At 33.1% G+C, this 7876-nt stretch overlaps 2 non-coding genes across 2 annotated transcripts; both read right to left on the bottom strand.

Annotated features, from left to right (window-relative positions):
- Window positions 1-2512: 2512 nt before the first annotated feature.
- Window positions 2513-6523, bottom strand: LOC115633602. Its single transcript, XR_003996372.1, has one exon. It is a non-coding gene; the product is annotated as a large subunit ribosomal RNA (ribosomal RNA).
- Window positions 6524-7029: 506 nt separating this feature from the next.
- LOC115633604 lies at window positions 7030-7208 on the bottom strand. The gene has a single exon (XR_003996374.1). It is a non-coding gene; the product is annotated as a 5.8S ribosomal RNA (ribosomal RNA).
- Between the last annotated feature and the right edge of the window lie 668 nt (window positions 7209-7876).

The following is a 7876-nucleotide window of genomic DNA, read 5'->3' as shown; positions in this document are numbered from 1 at the left end:
TCTGCGGTAGCATTTTTTCAAAATGTACCACTAAATTCAACATGTATTTATGCACCTCCAAACCAAACATAAATACATTTATAGTGTGTTTATTTGGAATAAACACACTATATTTATTTTAACACATGGGTATCTTCATATATAGTGTGTTTATAATGAATAAACACACTATATTTTAATGCATAGGTTATTTCATATATAGTGTGTTTATTATGAATAAACACACTATATTTATTTTAATGCATGAGCTACTTCATATGTAGTGTGTTTATTTTGAATAAACACACTATATTTATTTTAACTATACAAATGCATGTTATTTTAGTAATACATTTCATATAAAATGCTACAGCATAAAGAAGTAGTGGCACAAAACACCTATATATACATGGTGTCTGTTGCTTGAACAAACACTTGTATATATTATGAAGGAAAATTTTTCTTCATGGTGCGAGAACACCACTGACTCTATAGGTGTTTTGTGCCACTATTTCTTTATGCGGTAGCATTTTATATAAAATATATGACTAAAATGACATTTACCTCTATAGGTTAAATACGTTTATAGTGTGTTTATTTGGAATAAACACACTGTATTTTAATGCATGGGTTACTTCATATATAGTGTGTTTATTATTAATAAACACACTATATTTATTTTAACACATGGGTTACTTCATATATAGTGTGTTTATAATGAATAAACACACTATATTTATTATAATACCTTGGGACACCATTTGTATATATGGGCTTACTTTAAATTCCACCAGACTTTAGTAAAACCCATATATATTATATGTATTTATGCACCTCCAAACCAAACATAAATACACTTATAGTGTGTTTATTATGAATAAACACACTATATTTATTATAATACCTTGGGACACCATTTGTATATATGGGCTTACTTTAAATTCCACCAGACTTTAGTAAAACCCATATATATTATATGTATTTATGCACCTCCAAACCAAACATAAATACATTTATAGTGTGTTTATTATGAATAAACACACTATATTTATTATAATACCATGTGATACATTTAAGAAACATTTGTATTCCTTAATAAATGCATACTTTGTATGTACATTTATATATATTTACACATGCCAATACTATAATATAGTAAAATTGGCGTGCGGGTGTGCTTGTTTGTAACATTTCTGATATACTATGTACACATTCCAAAGTGATACATAGAGTTATTATATACTTAAGACTTTTCGCATATGCTCAAGTCAAGGGCAAGTATATATTTACGCATGCCAATACTATAATATAGTAAAATTGGCGTGCGGGTGTGCTTGTTTGTAACATTTCTGATATACTATGTACACATTCCATAGTGATACATAGAGTTATTATATACTTAAGACTTTTCGCATATGCTCAAGTCAAGGGCAAGTATATATTTACACATGCCAATACTATAATATAGTAAAATTGGCGTGCGGGTGTGCTTGTTTGTAACATTTCTGATATACTACTATGTACACATTTCATAGTGATACATAGAGTTATTATATACTTAAGACTTTTCGCATATGCTCAAGTCAAGGGCAAGTATATATTTATGCATGCCAATACTATAATATAGTAAAATTGGCGTGCGGGTGTGCTTGTTTGTAACATTTCTGATATACTATGTACACATTCCATAGTGATACATAGAGTTATTATATATTTAAGACTTTTCGCATAAGCTCAAGTCAAGGGCAAGTATATATTTACACATGCCAATACTATAATATAGTAAAATTGGCGTGCGGGTGTGCTTGTTTGTAACATTTCTGATATACTATGTACACATTCCATAGTGATACATAGAGTTATTATATACTTAAGACTTTTCGCATATGCTCAAGTCAAGGGCAAGTATATATTTACACATGCCAATACTATAATATAGTAAAATTGGCGTGCGGGTGTGCTTGTTTGTAACATTTCTGATATACTTATGTACACATTTCATAGTGATACATATATACTTAAGACTTTTCGCATATGCTCCAAGGGGCAAGTATATATTGACTTGTATATATTATATATTTACACGAGCCAATACTATACTAGAATATAGTAATTGGCATGCGCGTTCTTGTTTATAACATTTCTGATACTCTATGTACACATTCCAAAGTGATATACATAGAGTTATTATATACTTAAGACTTTTCGCATGCTCAAAGAGACAAGTATATATTAATTTTATACATAGGGACACCATTATGTATAATATTTTGTAGTATATAGGTGGGTGGTTATAATATATATAGGTTAAATATATATAAAAAAAAAATAATAATAATTAATAATAATGGCAGGCCTTAATGAATACACACACCACCACCAACAGTGAGTGAAACACCGGCTACCATTATTGATGATTCTCGATTGACTCTATATATATATATATTATATATTATTATATATACTACATGCACAATGTACAAAACCATTGCGAAGTCGTATATTTTTATATATAAACATATTATATATATCGTCGAATCATCAAGCAAAGGATAAGCTTCAGTGGATCGCAGTATGGCAGCTGCTCAACCACTTACAACACCTTGCCCGTTACAAAAGTCGTTTACAATTGATTCTAGGCTTTGTCATTGTATTAAATAATGTTTTAATAAGTAACTAGCATTGGCACCAGGTGATCGAAGATCCTCCAAAGTTAACTATGTTACTCATAACATTGGCATCACATATTCATTGTCGTTTATAAATGCATATAAACTTTTAATGATTTAGAAGCCATACAATGCAAATTGCCCCATTTTTATCATTGCAGTCCAGCACGGATACGACCTTAGAGGCGTTCAGGCATAATCCAACGGACGTAGCGTCATACCACTGTTCGCTCGAACAAGTATTGTGCCATAGGTCCGTACCTGCGGTTCCTCTCGTACTACGCAGGAATGCTGTCGCAACAACGTTTTTGTCATTAGTAGGGTAAAACTAACCTGTCTCACGACGGTCTAAACCCAGCTCACGTTCCCTTGCATGGGTGAACAATCCAACGCTTGGTGAATTTTGCTTCACAATGATAGGAAGAGCCGACATCGAAGGATCAAAAAGCGACGTCGCTATGAACGCTTGGCCGCCACAAGCCAGTTATCCCTATGGTAACTTTTCTGACACCTCTTGTTAAAAACTCTTTAAACCAAAAGGATCGATAGGCCGAGCTTTTGCTGTCCCTGTGTGTACTGGACACCGAGATCAAGTCAGCTTTTGCCCTTTTGCTCTATGTGTGGTTTCTGTCCGCACTGAGCTGGCCTTGGGACACCTCCGTTATTATTTGAGAGATGTACCGCCCCAGTCAAACTCCCTACCTGGCAATGTCCTTGAATTGGATCATACCGGAGTAATTGGAGTTATACCAAATTCATAAATTGAAAATACACATAAATGCGCATCCTCTCATTATTAGAATTTGTTTGCAATTATATAACAAACTCATGATACTTTGATCAAGAAGCTTGCATCAAAACCCAATACCATAAGATATATAAAAATATATCCGTATAATGGCTAGGAAATGATACACGTTCCATTTAATCAAGTAAGTAAGGAAACAATAAGAGTAGTGGTATTTCATTGGCGATACTAAACCGAAATCTAATATCTCCCACTTATTCTACACCTCTTATGTCTCCTTACACTGCCAGATTAGAGTCAAGCTCAAAAGGGTCTTCTTTCCCCGCTAATTATTCCAAGCCCGTTCCCTTGGCTGTGGTTTCGCTAGATAGTAGATAGGGACAGTAGGAATCTCGTTAATCCATTCATGCGCGTCACTAATTAGATGACGAGGCATTTGGCTACCTTAAGAGAGTCATAGTTACTCCCGCCGTTGACCCGCGCTTACTTGAATTTCTTCACGTTGACATTCAGAGCACTGGGCAGAAATCACATTGTGTCAACACCCGCTAGGGCCATCACAATGCTTTGTTTTAATTAGACAGTCGGATTCCCCAAGTCCGTGCCAGTTCTGAATTGATTGTTAATTGATAATCGTTATAATTTAAAAGAGCTAAAACTGAAAGGTTTAACCCCTCCAGATTAGTATTCTTAAAAATTTTAGCAAGAAAGTTCCACAATTGGCTACGTAACTAACAATCCGGGGAACAAATGACGATCATTAAAAATAATCGAAATTCTATTTACCCAGAACGAGAACATAAACCATGTTATTGTTTCCCAATCAAGCCCGATTATCTCAATCTTCAGAGCCAATCCTTATCCCGAAGTTACGGATCTAATTTGCCGACTTCCCTTACCTACATTATTCCATCGACTAGAGACTCTTCACCTTGGAGACCAGCTGCGGATATTGGTACGGCCTGTTGAGAAGTTTGCGTGTCCCCACCATAAATTTTCAAGGTCCGAGGAGAAAATATCGACACAACAGTATATGTCATGCTCTTCTAGCCCATCTACCATATCTCTCTGCGAAAGACTTCCATGGTAGTACGGCTATAAAACAGAAAAGAAAACTCTTCCGATATCTCTCGACGGCTTCTTTATGGTCGTTCCTGTTGCCAGGATGAGCACAAGGCCCATATTTAATAACAAACGGATACTCAACAGGTTACGGAATTGGAACCGTATTCCCTTTCGTTCAAAATTATTCAAGTGTATCAATAATAATATGTATGTTGTGTATATATATATATATTTTTACTTGAAAATTTTCGGCTTTCGCCTTGAACTTAGGACCGACTAACTCGTGATCAACCACTGTTCACACGAAACCCTTCTCCACTTCAGTCCTCCAAGGTCTCATTCGATTATTTGCTACTACCACCAAGATCTGTACCAATGGCGGCTCCATGCAGGCTTACGCCAAACACTTCTACGCACACCATTGTACCTTCCTACTCACTAAAGTTTCAAAATTTATATTTTTATATAAATATGAATCATTTACTTTAGCGGTAATGTATAGGTATACAACTTAAGCGCCATCCATTTTAAGGGCTAGTTGCTTCGGCAGGTGAGTTGTTACACACTCCTTAGCGGATTACGACTTCCATGTCCACCGTCCTGCTGTTTTAAGCAACCAACGCCTTTCATGGTATCTGCATGAGTTGTTAATTTGGGCACCGTAACATTACGTTTGGTTCATCCCACAGCGCCAGTTCTGCTTACCAAAAGTGGCCCACTGGGCACATTATATCATAACCTTAAACTTCATTTCAAGAAAGTTAAGGTTCTTACCCATTTAAAGTTTGAGAATAGGTTAAGATCGTTTCGACCCTAAGGCCTCTAATCATTCGCTTTACCAGATAAGATTATTTTATGCAATATATAAATGCACCAGCTATCCTGAGGGAAACTTCGGAAGGAACCAGCTACTAGATGGTTCGATTGGTCTTTCGCCCCTATACTCAATTCTGACAATCGATTTGCACGTCAGAACTGTTTCGGTCTTCCATCAGGGTTTCCCCTGACTTCAACCTGATCAAGTATAGTTCACCATCTTTCGGGTCACAGCATATATGCTCAAGGTACGTTCCAGTTAGAGGTATAAATAATATAAATATTATTATACATAACTATATAGAGCGCCCCGGGATTGAATTAATAAACTATATAAAATAATTTAAAAACTAATCCCATTTGTATTGGTAGTCAAGTTAATTACGCCATTAGGTTTATAAAATAAATCCCAATGACTTGCATATATGTTAGACTCCTTGGTCCGTGTTTCAAGACGGGTCCCGAAGGTATCCTGAATCTTTCGCATTGTTAATCATACAAGTGCCTATAATAAATATAAATATCATAGATATAAATATCATTATATAATTTCGAAAAATTAACACACTGTATTTCATATCAATCTATCAGCACTTTATCAAATTTAATGACATTTATTCTATGTTATCAATGGGCAAGCCATAATAATTTGAATAAACTATAAGCCATATTTTATGATAAATTTTTGTATATGCTAATAGATTACAATGTCCTTATATGGGAAAAATGCACACTATTATTAATAATATTTATTAAATATTATAATTATAATGATGAATTTCCCATAATGGATATTCAGGTTCATCGGGCTTAACCTCTAAGCAGTTTCACGTACTATTTAACTCTCTATTCAGAGTTCTTTTCAACTTTCCCTCACGGTACTTGTTTACTATCGGTCTCATGGTTATATTTAGTTTTAGATGGAGTTTACCACCCACTTAGTGCTGCACTATCAAGCAACACGACTCTTTGGAAATCATCATCTAGTAATCATTAACGTTATACGGGCCTGGCACCCTCTATGGGTAAATGGCCTCATTTAAGAAGGACTTAAATCGTTAATTTCTCATACTAGAATATAGATGTTCCATACACTGCATCTCACATTTGCCATATAGACAAAGTGACTTAGTGCTGAACTGTTTTCTTTTCGCTCGCCGCTACTAAGAAAATCCTTGTTAGTTTCTTTTCCTCCCCTAATTAATATGCTTAAATTCAGGGGGTAGTCCCATATGAGTTGAGGTTGTATAAATATAAATATATTTTCATTTATTAGAAATGTGTTAAAATTTCTAATATATTTAATACATATATATATATATATATTTTATGTGAAATGAGAACACAACTACCCATTAAAATTCATTTAAAAGAAGAAAAAGTTCATAGTCCCAATCATTTTTATACTTTTTATATTCTTTTTATATTTATATTCGCACAACATTAATAAGAGGCAATTCTAGATAAAATGTATTTTATGCTAGACATTCCTCAGTATTAAATGAATTGTGTGAAAAAAAAGAAAGTATAAATTTTCTTCTTTTCATCACTCTCATATACAATTTTATATAGGAATATTATGTTTGTATATTTATGAGATGATGTGTGTGTTTCATTTCATATATATATTGTATTATATGCTCTTAATATTATGAATATATGAATATATATATCCAATAATATACCATATGCTTTAAATATTTTGTATATTAAACAAAATATTTATTAAGCAACTTAATTAGCATAGTCTTACAACCCTCAACCATATGTAGTCCAAGCAGCACTTCAAAATTAATTAAAGTACATAACAGCATGGACTGCGATATGCGTTCAAAATGTCGATGTTCATGTGTCCTGCAGTTCACACGATGACGCACAGTTTGCTGCGTTCTTCATCGACCCATGAGCCGAGTGATCCACCGCTTAGAGTTTTATATTGATGTTTTTGTTTGTTTTTATATGTCATATATGATTTTATTGAAAGAAATTAAAAATACACCATTTTATTGGCATATATCAATTCCTTCAATAAATTGTATTTAGACCTAAATAAATGCTGCGTAATGACTTAGTTTAATATAATCAGTTTTTTGTAGCATATATATAATTTTATATGTATGGATTTGATTATTTTTCATCGATTATATTAAACATTAACCTGGGCATTTTCACACACAAGTAGTATGTGAAAAATAGGTACAACATTGTTTAATTTAGGTGTTTATTATTGCATGTTTTTTCCATTGTATGCAACTTATAAATTAATAATGAAGCAATACAATTATTTAGCAATAATATTTTAAATGAAAACATATATATATATGTATTGATTTAATTTGATTGACCTTTCTATATAAATATGTTGCGTAAAGACTTAGTTTAATATAATCAGTTTTTTGTAGCATATATAATAATATGTGGATTATTTTCATCGATTATATTAAAGCATTAACCTGGGCATTCTCACACACGTCTGCGTGAAAAATAGGTACAACACTTATTTACTTTAGGTCATATATGTTGTGTGTAAAATTTTATATTTTACACATTTTTATATGTATATAGTGTATGTATGGCAATATATGTGTGTATATGGTAG

This window comes from Scaptodrosophila lebanonensis, unplaced genomic scaffold (assembly GCF_003285725.1).
Source record: "Scaptodrosophila lebanonensis strain 11010-0011.00,11010-0021.00 unplaced genomic scaffold, SlebRS2 tig00001482-arrow-arrow-pilon, whole genome shotgun sequence".
Taxonomy (NCBI): Eukaryota; Metazoa; Arthropoda; class Insecta; order Diptera; family Drosophilidae; genus Scaptodrosophila; species Scaptodrosophila lebanonensis.
The sequence above is the reverse complement of the archived record's forward strand: the minus strand, read 5'-3'. Positions and strand labels throughout refer to the sequence as shown.